The sequence below is a fragment of the Bison bison genome, unplaced genomic scaffold (assembly GCF_000754665.1).
Source record: "Bison bison bison isolate TAMUID 2011002044 unplaced genomic scaffold, Bison_UMD1.0 scf7180017864498, whole genome shotgun sequence".
Lineage (NCBI taxonomy): Eukaryota > Metazoa > Chordata > Mammalia > Artiodactyla > Bovidae > Bison > Bison bison.
The window spans coordinates 1,912,388-1,925,146 of NW_011495057.1; positions in this window are offsets into that span (position 1 = coordinate 1,912,388).

Below are 12,759 nucleotides of genomic sequence, written 5' to 3' on the forward strand. Positions count from 1 at the left end.
TCCCTGGGATTCTCCAGGCAAGAACACTGGAGTGGGTTGCCATTTCCTTCTCCAATGCATGAAACTGAAAAGTGAAAGTGAAGTCGCTCAGTCGTATACAACTCTTAGCGACCCCATGGACTGTAGCCTACTAGGCTCCTCTGTCCATGGGATTTTCCAGGCAAGAGTACTGGAGTGGGGTGCCATTGCCTTCTCCCATGGCCTGTATATACATATATATATATAGACACACATATATATCTCATTATCATTATCGTTAGTGAAAAAATTTATCCTAGGCCTGAAACTCAAAGCACTCCACAATCTGGCCCTAGTCTACTGGTCCACAGTCTTTTTTTCAGCCATGACTCCCTGTTCCCACTCCCACATCACACACACACAAACAAACACAGGCTATCCCTTCTGTCAAACTATATTTACCCTCTGAATCTTTGTCCTCTTGGCCCCTTCTTCCCGAGACACTCCTTCTTCCCGTGTGGTCCCACTACCTTCAGGAGGCCTTCCCATCCCACTTGGGGACCAGGCTGGTGTCACAACTGGAAGCCTCGTGTATCATCAACATGGTTTCGTCAAGTGACTTAGCCTCTCAGAGTCTCCACGGTGATCTCTAAGATGGGCTAACAATCTTCACCTCACCCTATTATGAGGACTAAACAAGGCAACACGTAACCCCCACAGCCCAAGAGAGGCAAAGAATCCACCTGAGCATCGCCCCCCACGCCGCTCCCAGCTCCCACCTTCTCCCTCCCTCGTGCTGTGAATGGACTTTGCAGTCACCAAACTCTAGCTTGTTGTTATTGTCCTCATGTCTGTATTTGCTGCTTGCTCTCTTTGAAAGCCAGGAATATGTCCATTTCTTTTTGTGTGCAACATGGTCCTCGTTTCACAATAAGTCTTCAGTGCTGGTGATAGAACTCCAGGAATGTTATCAGCAGGCACTCCTGGACCTGCTTGTCTCGTGGGGCAGGCGTGACTAATACTTTTGGTGAGTCTGTAGAGTGAGAAAGCTGAGCCGTAGAGGGGCCAAGTGAGTGAGCATTCCAGGCTCATTCCAAGGCTCTGCCTGCTCTGATCGAGTCTACTTTGCACGAATTTAAATGTGAACTTTCTGCATGACCATATGAGTAAAATTTGATAAAGTGAGATTTGAGCATTCGTTTAACAAATGTATAATACTAATAGCTAGATCTATATTCTAGGCAGCTAGATCTTACTCATATGATATTAATCTCATGAAAATCTTGAGAAGTAGCATCACAGTGATGCTTAGTCAGCACTTGTGAGACTGTGCTAGGTTCTGGTGGCATCCATTAGTGAACGCCAAGTTCCTGTTTGTTAAGGTTGCAACGTAGCAGCAGAGACAGGCAAACAGACCATTAAATGAATTTACTAATTTACAAAGTGGGGGCACAGAAAGGAGAATAATGATCATTTTGGGGAATGAGAAATTATCTGGAACCAGGCAATATTTGAAGACAATCCTGGAGAGCTTCAAGGTCAGATCAAGGAGAAAAGGCAATTTTAGGAATAAGGAACAGTGAGTTCAAGGTCATGAAGGAAAGAAGGCACCTGAGGAGGTGAAACAGACAGGGGCAGAACTATGTGTCAAGCCAAAGGGTGTGACCTTTTTTCCTGTAGGCAATGGGCAGCCACGGAGGGTTGTGTGTGTGTGTGTGTGTGAATTACCCTGGTGTTTTCTGATGATCACTTTGGAGGTCTGGGAGCAGGAGGAGATCATGAAGATGGCCTGAACTCTAAAGTTATATCAACACTGAAAGTGATTCTAATATAAATAGAGTTATTATTATTATCCCTGGATGTTAGCAAAATTAAGCTTCTTCCATGTTAAGGCTTATTGCTTCTTTGGGTAAAATTGAGTCTTTGGGTAAAATTGAGAGGAAATACTCTGTATTTCAGAAAGATCTTTGAAGGGACCAAAGTCCCTTCCAGCCCCACTCACCCGAAACGAGTGAAATCTTCAGACACATGCTATGCATGCATGTATATTCTGTGTGTAGGTATTTGTATATTTTAAAAACAAGTATGGAGAAGAATACTGTAGGGTATGGTAGAAAGATAATCCAGAAACTTTCACTGAGCCCAGTTTCCGGGCTTCCCTTGACTTGACCCACCTAATTCCTGCCCCCAACAGAGTCCTGGCTGAGGACGGAGTCCCTGGGTTCCCAGCTCTGTAGCCTCAGGGAGGGCCCTGGGCTCCCGCCCCCATCAGTCCCCTGCGGCTGCCTCACGTGACCACGCCTGCACAGGAAATGTCCTTGAACAGCTTTTTTCTTTCTTTGTTTTTAAAACAACACCTGACTGATCCCACGTGAAATGTCCTTAAGGAAGGGAGCTCACCAACAGATGGTGCTGCTGGGGCCGGTCCCTGGGTAAACAACCTCCTCACCCTGGATGGGGCTGGCTCAGTCCTGGCTTGCCATGCCAGGCTTTTAACTTTTCTTCCATTTTCAAGGGCTTCCCCAATGGCTCCAAGGGTAAGGAATCTGCCTGCAATGCAGGAAACACAGACTTGGGTTCCATCTCTGAGTAGGGAAGATCCCCTGGAGGAGGGCATGGAAATCCACTCCAGTGTTCTAGCCTGGAGAATCCCGTGGACAGAGGAGCTTGGCAGGCTGGAGTCCGTGGGGTCACAGAATCAGACACTTTCCATTTTCAAAGACTGCGTTCTTGCTGGTTTGCACCTTCTTTCAGTGACCTGTGAGGGATGTCACCATGTCCAGTGAACTAGGCGCTTCCTGGGAACATTCCCCCGCCCCAACCCCCGCTGAAGGTTAAGTGGGTGGGCTTGCTCCTCCTTTGGGGCCCCTCACCTCCAAATCCCACCCCAGACCAAAGACTTTTTCTAATCATTGACTCTGGATCGGTGGAGGTTCCTGCCCTGTCCCCAGGGTGACCGACCACTGGGCTGTCCAACTGACCTTGGCCCATTGGTGAGTCCCAGCCTTGGTTGCTGCCTTCTCCTTTGTTGTTCAGTTGCTCATCCATCTGGAACTTCACTAAGGTCTAGAATGGGGTCGTATATAGTTTGCAGGTCAGAAGTGAAGTGAAGTGAAAGTAGCTCAGTTGTGTCTGACTCTTTGCGACTCTCCAGGTCAGAGTACTGGAGTGAGTGGCTGTTCCCTTCTCCAGGGGATCTTCCCAACCCAGGGATTGAACCCAGGTCTCCCACATTGCAGGTGGATTTTTTACTGGGTGAGCCACCAGGGAAGCCCCTGTAGGTCAGAACCATCCCATAATAATCGGTGTCCCATTCCAGGAGGCAAATGCCTTGTGCTCCTCCACACCCCTCTGGCTTGGTGGTGTTCTTCTGAGGCATCTTTCCTTCCCTTGCACTCTGAGTTCACTTGCAGCAAAGTCATCTGTAAGAACATATTCGCGGGAAGGAGAGAGGTGGTGGGTGCCCTGTACCCAACCAGGGATGGCTGCTTCTCTAGCACACTGGTTTCAGGACTGGGAGTGAGCTTCCAGAAATTACCTATTTGAATACATTCAAAAACACATGGACTTGCTTGCTGTTCTATCTTTAAAAGTTTTATTAATAAATACAATGGTAGATGTTGACCAGTGGTTCTCAGCTCTGGCTGCCTAATAGAATCATCTGGAGAGCTCAAAATCTTAAGGATTTTATAGTTCCTTTGATAAATTGAAATCAGAGAAGACAGTGATCCTAGCAGGGTTTTTCTTTCTAAAACCATCCTCCAGTGCCTCAGTTGCCCTTAATTAATTGTCCTGGAGTTGACCCAAATAAAAGCCTATTTCATCTCATTCACCTCCCCTACCTGCCACCCACTGGCAGTGTTAGGAAACAGAACTAGGCACGATGCCTGCCTGATGACACACAGGTCAACACGGGATGCTCTGACCCATCAGAAGTGGCTCTTCCCTCAGCTGGAGATTCCTCCTGCAGGGTCTGCAGTGCTGGCATTTCTAACCTAGCATTCTCCTGACCTGCTTGCAGTCACTTCAATGGAGAGGAAGGTCAAGAGCAAGAAAACAGCCCCTTTTTCTTGCACAAGCCATCTCAGGGATGGAAGTGGGATTGTCTAAATGTCATTCTGTGTTTTGCCAGAAAAGAGAAAAGAGCCCTGGTGTGTTCCAGAGAAGAGGATTAACTTTCTCTCAGAGATGATGATCACACCACATCCTAGCTGGAATCTCCAGCAGACAGATGGCTGGAGAATCAGAAGAAGGGAGAGCTGGGGACTTAATTGTTCTTCTTGACGACTGATTTTAAAGTGTGCTTTGACTTGGCATTTCTGCAGAATAAAACATAAGTAAAAAAGAAGCAGAGGGAAAACTAGGTCTTGAGGGAGAACTAGAGACTCAAGGAATTTTGTTGTTGTTGATGGTACAATGAAAAGTGAAAGTGTTAGTCCCTCAGTAATGTCAGACTCTTTTCGACCCCATGGACTGTAGCCCGTCAGGCTCCTCTGTCCTTGGAATTCTCCAGGCAAGAATATTGGAGTGGGTAACTATTCTCTTCTCCAGGGAATCTTCCCTACCAAGTGATTGAACCCAGTTCTCCTGCATTGCAGGCAGATTTTTTACCATCTGAGCCACCAGGGAAGCCCACTGATGCTACAGTTAGTCCATAACAGAAGAGAGTTATAAGGGGAATATAAACCCTGATGCCACTGCCTTTCTGAGCATCCTAGTTTGAATGGCGCTTTAGCCAAAGCCTGGGGAGGTAGAGCAGATGGACTGTATGGAGAAACGCTCTTTCAGGTAGGTTTGTGAATCCAACGTGGTTTTTTATCATTCCAAAACACACTGTTGTCGTTCCTCTATCATTTGATGAATGTCTTGGTGGTGATGTTGTAAAGGAAAGCCTTGAGAAACAGACTGCTCAGTTTAATTGCTGTAGCATTTACATCTCTTTGAAAGTGTAGGGCATTTATGAAAATCTAGTTGAAGTCACAACCAAGAAGGTTACACACCCTGGGTGAGCCAGATCATTGACAAGATTTGATATAGTCACAGTTAGAGATAGTGCAAAAAACAAACTAATTCAAAACAAAAATAAATAAATAAATAAACTTCAGCATGGACTTGAGTAAGGAATATAAAAGGATGGCTAAGGTGTGGTGGTCGTGTGACTTTGCAGCTTCGAAGTATATGCTAGTGCTTTGTGAATATTCACATAGGAAGGAAGGGTTTGGTGAGGCTGGAGGGGACAGCAGAGGAAAGGGGTGGGGGAACTGCTTGGTGCCCTGGGAACCGTGAGAAGGGAGGGGTCTTGCACCTCGTAGGCTGGGCTAGGGGGCTTGAGACCAGGTCCAGGTGCAGACTGTGGAAACACCTGCATGGCATTCTGGGGAGGAGGTTCATCCTGTTAACTGACCCAGGCAGGATGCTTGGTGGTGTGTGGGGCCCCTTCAAACTGCCCAGGATCCTGCCTCTTTCCCCAACACTTTCCAGATTCAAAAATGAATATTTTCAAAGAGGAGTTCACACACATGTGAGGGACAAAAATCAAACTTCGCTTTAAGCTTTTGAACATGAAATTTGAAAGAAGGGTATCACTGGACTTCACTGGTGGTCCAGTGGTTAAGAATCTACCTGACAATGCAGGGGACATGAGTTCAGTCCCTGGTCCGGGAGGATTTCACATGCCCACCGGGCAACTAAGCCCGTGCACCACGACTACTGCGTCCATCCATGCTCTAAGAGCCCGCGGGGGCCGCAGCTACTGGGCCTGTGCACCCTCGAGTCCAAGCTCTGTAACAAGAGAGCCACTGTATTAAAAACTCCATACACTGCTAGAGCGTAGCCCCTGCTAGCCACAACTAGAGAAAACCCCTCAGAGTCAAATACCCAACACAGCCAAAATAATAATAATAAAAGAAAGCAATCACCGTGATCACAGATGCACAAGGAAGGTAGGGCTTAAGAATCTCCATTTATCCTCTCATGCTGTCTCTTGCTTGCTTTTTTACAGTTGAAAACTGTAGATTTAGATGGTTGGAAAATATTAGATAAAGAAATCCAAAAGCTTCTTTGAGCTTTTAAGGCACAGAGGTGGACAGGGATTAGAACAAAATAGAATTACTCTGTTTCTTAGCAGACAGTAGCAATTTCTAAAATTCTTCCAAGTCATATTAAGATAAAAGAAAAGACTTTCCAGGTCAAGGATATTTCCAGCGTCATGTAATAATGTAGGAAAGTAACTGTGTCCCCAGAGAACAGCTCCATTCAAAAAAAGAAAGAAAAATACCTTTTAGGAATGGCAAAGAAAGGAAGCTATGCCTTGTGTCTGAGCACAAATGGGTGAGATTTGCATGATTAAAAACCATTTCTAATGGAACGATGTGTCACCACACATCCAAATAGTTCTCATTTCCACTGGTTTCCTCCTCAAAAATTGGATCTTCTGGGACTTCCCTGGTGGTCCAGTGGCTAAGACTCTGCGCTCCCAATGCAGGGGGCCTGGGTTCGATCCCTGGACAGGGAGCTAGATCCCACATGCAGCAACTAAGACCCAGTGCAGCCAAATTAAAATAAATAAATGATTTTTAAAAAAAAAATTGGATCTTCTAATTCATTTCAGGAAAGAAAATTTTAAGTAGACATTGGATTTAAAATTCTTTTAAACTCATGGTCTTAGGTTCAACCAAAAGCTCCAAAATGTCAAGATAAGTAACAAGTTCATATATTGTCCTGATTGGATGTTTCAGGTTTGACCAGGAGGGCTCCCACCCACTAACCTGCCCCTCTGTCTGCCACTTGGTTTAGTCCTTCTGGTCCCACAAGGAAACCGTGACTCCTGGGCTTTCTGAAGCAGCTGGATGTCATGGCAGGTGAGTGATGATCCAAGGAAAGCCAAGGAGCACACAATCCCCCTTAGACAAGCATCACTTTGGGGACGCTGTCTTCAGTCCATAGTGTTATCCAGGGGAACTTTAGGAATCCTCTATTTCAGCTTTTGTTTTCTAATAATAAGAATAGAAACTCCTTCTTCACTTCAAATGATAAAATCAAATTTGTTTCCTGGATTTTTTTTTCTTTCTACCTTATCATTAACATTTCATGATTTCTTCATTAGCATTTCACGGTTTCATCGTTAGAGTTTCATGTAATTTTAAAATAGAAATTTTATTATTTATAATGAGAAATAAAAGTTTAGGAAAATATTAAGAAGTGAAAATAAGAAAGAAAATGTCACATGTATTTCCACCAATCAAAAGATCTAAAGTGATATTTTGAGGTTATTTGTGCAGTTTTTTTTTTTTCCCCACATAATGATTTTCTAAAAATTCAACATAGGCAAACTGTATAGAGAGTGAGAAGGTAAAACAGAAACCTTCTTTGCGAAAGATATTTGCAATAGAAATGTCTGAGAAAGGACTCATATCTAGAATATTAAAATGTTCCTAGGAATTAATAACAAAAAGGCAACCAAAAAATGGACAAAAGACTTGAATGGGTCCATGTCTTAAAAAAGATATTAAATGGCCAGTGAACGTGTGAAAAAGTACCCAACCTCATTTTAATCGTAAGGGTTATACAAATTAAACTCACAATAACATACTGCTGCACACCTAAAAGAATGACGAAAGTTAAAGTGACTGATAATATCAAGCGGTGCTGAGGATGTAGAAGTCTCATGTAAGTCTCCTGAGAGTGTCAGTTGGCACAGTTCTTTGTAAATGATTGGATCTCCTATTATGTATTCAACTTCTTTATCCATTCATCCATTGATGGGCACAGAGGTTGCTTCCACATCTTGACTATTGTAAATAATGCTACAAAGAACATGGGGATACAGATATATTTTTAAGTTGATATTTTTGTTTCCTCTGGGTATATTCCCAGATGTAGAATTGCTGGATGATACGGTTGGCCTGTTTTTAATTTTTTGAGGGTCCTCCACATTCTTTTCCATAGTGACTACACCAATTTATAATCTCACAACAGTGCACAAGGATTCACTTTTCTCTACATTCACAGGAAAATTTATTATTTTTTGTCCTTTTGACGATGGCCATCCTAACAGGTAAGAGGTGCTGTCTCACTGTGGTTTAACTTGCATTTTCCAAATGACTAGTGATGCTGATCATCTTCTCATTTACCTAGTGGCCTTTTGTATATCTTCTTTGGAGAAGAGTCTATTCAGGTCCTTTGTCCAATTTTTAAACTGGGTCATTTGTCTTTTTTTTGCTACTGAGTTGTATGAGATTTTGGATGTTAGCTTCTCATCATATATGGTTTGCATTTTTTTTTTCCCATTCCACAGGTTTTCTTTTCACTTCGTTGATAATTTCTTTTTCCTGTGCAGTAGTTTTTAGTTTGATAGAGGACCACTTGTTTGTTGTTTGTTTTGCTAATTGTGCTTTAGCTGTCCTATTAAAAACCAATTACCAACCCCCATGTAAAGGAGCTTTATTCCTTGGTTTTCTTCTAAGAATTTCATGATTTAAAGTCTTATATTTAAGTATTTAATCTATTTTGAGTTAATTTTTATGAGTGGTGTAAGATTTGGGTTCAGTTTTATTATTTTTCATGTGACTATCCAATTATCTCAGCACCGTGTATTGAAAAAAAAACCTGCCTTTTCTCCATTGAATATTCTTGACTCCCTTGTCAAATGTTAGTTAACTGTGTTTACTTGGGTTTGTTTCTGGGCTCCTGATTCTGTTCCTTGTTTTATGTGAGTACCATACTGTTTTGATGGGGAATCTTAGTTCCCCGACCAGGGATTAAACTTAGGTCACAGCAGCGAAAGAGAGAAAGTGCCAAGTCCTAACCACTGGACTGCCAGAGAATTCCCTCAACACTTTTAGAGCTAAAGGTACTCATTTCACTTCAAAATAAGTCACTTAGGAAAAGACACTTTAGCATAATGTATAAAGAGCACAGATTTTAGAAAGAGTGACCAGCTTCAAACTGTGGTTCTACCACTCATTGACTTCTCTATGTCTCAGTTTTCTTACATGTAGGATAGAAATAACACTCACTGGAAAGGACCCATGTTAGAATTCAATGAGAAAATCAAGGTAACACTAACCACAGTCCTTGGCACATAGTAAATTCTCAATACATATCTAACACTGTTATTATTAGTGTTTAGCAGACGTGAGGTTTTAGAGTTCAATGTGTGCATATGTGTGTGTGTGTGCGCACATGTGCTTGTGCTCAGTCATATCTGACTCTGCAACTTCATGGACTGTAGCTCACCAGGCTCCTCTGTCCATGGGATTTCCCAGGCAAGAATATTGGAGTGGGTTGCCATTTCCTTTTCCAGGGCACCTTCCTGACTCAGGGATTGAACCTGTGTCTCTTGCATTGCAGGTGGATTCTTTTTTTTTTTTAACATTTAATTAATTGATTTATTTTTGGCTGTTCTGGGTCTTCGTTGCTGCACAGGCTTTTCTGTAGTTGCAGCGAGCAGGGGCTACTCTCTAGCTGGGGTGCCTGGGCTTTTTACTTGAGCGGCTTCTCGTTGCAGAGCACAGGATCTAGAGCGCATGGGCTTCAGTAGTTGTGGCATGTGGGCTCCTTAGTTGCAGTTCCCAGGGTTTTAGAGCACAGGCTCAATAGTTGTGGCACATGGGCTCAGGTGCTCCAAGCCATGGGGTAATCTTCCTGGACCAGGGATTGAACCTGTGTCTCCAGCACTGGCAGGTGGATTCTTTATCACTGAGCCACCAGGGAAGCCCCATTAGAGTTCAACAGATGATGACTAATCATATCACTAAGCGATAGTTCTCAATGAAAAGTGTCTTGATTTCTCATGTGTTCTTCTGTGGCTACTACTGATATTAATGAACCACAGCTTACAATTTAGAAGAGGGAACTATATTAGGGAGGGCTTGGGGATGTGCTGAAGGTCAGGTCACCCGGACAACACCACCATTTAACATTAAGAAAAAGAGAACAGGAGGTTGAGTCCTGGAGCTGCAGATTTCTAAAATGTGAGCAAAGATAAATGGTGAATTTTTAGTTTCTCAAGAGGCAAACAATTCAAGTGCTTCTGGAATCTGAAATGAAGGTTTAGCGGGGTAGAGGGATGGCCAAATCAAAGTTGTAGGTGATCTTGACTTACTGAGATTAGCAGGGGTTATGCTAATATCCTCTGCTAGCAGATCTGCAGCCTGCTAGCAGAGGGCTCTGAACGTGAGAAGGTGAGCCCCGAGGTGGGGACCCGTGGAGCCAGGTAGGGTGGCCACTTCCCAGGGGCAGGTCTTGCTGCACCTGCGGCAGTGTGCAGAGCGGTTGCTCCTTGGGATGGAGTGGGTGGAGTTCCGCATCTCAGATTTTCACTCCACTTACAATGTCCTTATTCAAGCCTTCCTTGGACAGACCCCAGGCTGGGGAGGGACCCCCTCCCCTGGCGGAAGCTGGGATATTTTACTCCATAATCATGATCCTGCCTGGCAGCTCCTGCCCCTCCCTCTTCACCCCCTCCAGGGCACACTCACCACCAGACAGAACCACCTTTAAACATTTCAAAAGGTTTTAGATCCTGTAAGGACTGCTGCTCTTTAGGAAGAACTAACTTTATCAAACAACATCTTAGGCACCATCACTCAGAAATTTGGTGACCTTCCCACCTTTCAATTCAGGCTTCCCTGGTGGCTCAGATGGTAAAGAATCTGTCTGCAATGCTGGAGACCAGGGTTTGATCCTTGACTTGGGAGGATCTTTTTTCCTCAAACTTTTTGCTTGAAAACTTTCAAGCCTACATAAAAGTTGAAAGAACAGTACAAGGGACATGGTGATATCCTTCACACAGACTCATGGATTCATTCTGTTGACACTTGTTGAGCATCCAACAGTATGCTTGGCGCTCTGGTAGCCTTTGGATAGACAAATATAAGTGAGTTCTGCTGCCTGAGCTCCAGGTCCTCACGGCTCACGGGGCAGGAGCAAGTGTAAGACGAAAAGACCTCTTCTCTGCATCTGAAGTTGGGGTCTGCCATCCAAGTGGTTTCCCACTTCAGCCCTCAGGCTGCATCACAGTGTTTTCCTGGGCACAGAGGGGTAGATTTACTGGGCAGATGGCAGCTCCACATCCACAGGGAAGGTCGACTTAGCATGAGAATCTCTGCTGAGAGCCAGAAGGTTCATTCTTACTCTATGTGGCTCCAGGTCCACAGGGTGACCTGCGAAGAGATGGAAGCCTTGCCTAACTGAGGACATGATGACAGATAAAAACGGTACCATTCTCTTGTCTTTTACTTCATGACTGAGGCACTACAGTACCCAGAGGAAACAGTTTGCCCTTTATATGATAAATTAAAGAGGAACTTACCTGGTGGTCCAGTGATTAAGAATCCACCTTGCAATGCAGGAGACTTGAGTTCCATCCCTGGTTGGGGAACTAAGATCCCACATGCTGTGGAGCAGCTAAGGCTGCATGCAACTACTGAGCCCACACAATGCAACTAAAGAATTTGTGCATCACAATGATAGATTCTGCGTGATGCAACTAAGACTCAAGGCAGCCAGAGGAAGAGAGAGAGAAAAATAAAGAAAGCACCTCGAAAGGGCTTATTGCTTGGATGCTTTCTATCCAATGCTATATTCAGACGGTACTGGATGATTCCTAGCTGGTTTTGGATCAAAGAATTAAACGAATGACATTTTGGAGGGTCTGTTCTTTTTATTCCATTTTAATTTTTTCCCCAGCTTTCTTGAGATATAAGTTGATGTCTAACAGTGTATCAGTTTAAGGTGTTCAACGTGAGGAACATATGCATTGCAAAATGATTACTGCAATATGGTTAGTTGACACCATCATCTCATATAACTGCCTTTTTTGTGTGTGTGTGGTGAGAACACTTAAGATCTGCTCTCTTAGCCACTTTCAAGTGTACAATAGAGTATTGTTAACTGTGGTTACCACGCTGTACACTGGATCCTTAGAACTTACTCATTTTAATGAGGGTTGCCCGTTCAGGAGAAAATACAGGCATTTAAGGATACCTTTCTCCAAACAACTTGAAATCTTAAGAAAAAACAAGGCACACAGAAGTTAGAAAAGATGTAGTGGGTGTAGAAGGAGATCAGAGGAAAGACATAATAGTGACAGCAGGAGCAGTCTGAGAAAGCTTCCCAGCTGGCAATAAGCCAGTAAATTTAAACTCAGCAAATGTCACAATATATAAATGTATGAAAAAGGGCCTGGAAGAAACACACCAAACTGTTTACTGGATTGAGTATGGGAGGCATTAAAGGGGACAGGTGATTCTGATTGCATCCAATGAGAGATGACTAGCATTACTGGTATACAGCACAGTGGTGTGCTGTATTAACACATATATGTGGAATCTAGAAAAACGGTACAGATGAACCTGTTTGAATGGCAGGAAAAGGGACGCAGACCCAGAGAATTGACGTGTGGCATTGAGGGTGAGGATGAATTGGGAGATTGGAAATAACATATATACACGACCATGTCTAAGACAGATGGCTGCTGGAAACCTGCTACACAGTGCAGGGAGCTCAGCTTGGTCCTCTGTGATGATCTAGAGGCGTGGGATTGAGGGTGGGGTGGGAGGGAGGTCCAAGAAGGAGGGAGGAGATAATATGTTTGCATATGGCTTGGGCTGGAAGAAGCACAAGCTGGAATCAAGATTGCCGGGAGAAATATCAATAACTCAGATATGCAGATGACACCACACTTATGGCAGAAAGTGAAGAGGAACTAAAAAGTCTCTTGATGAAAGTGAAAGTGGAGAGTGAAAAAGTTGGCTTAAAGCTCAACATTCAGAAAATGGAGATCATGGCATCTGGTCT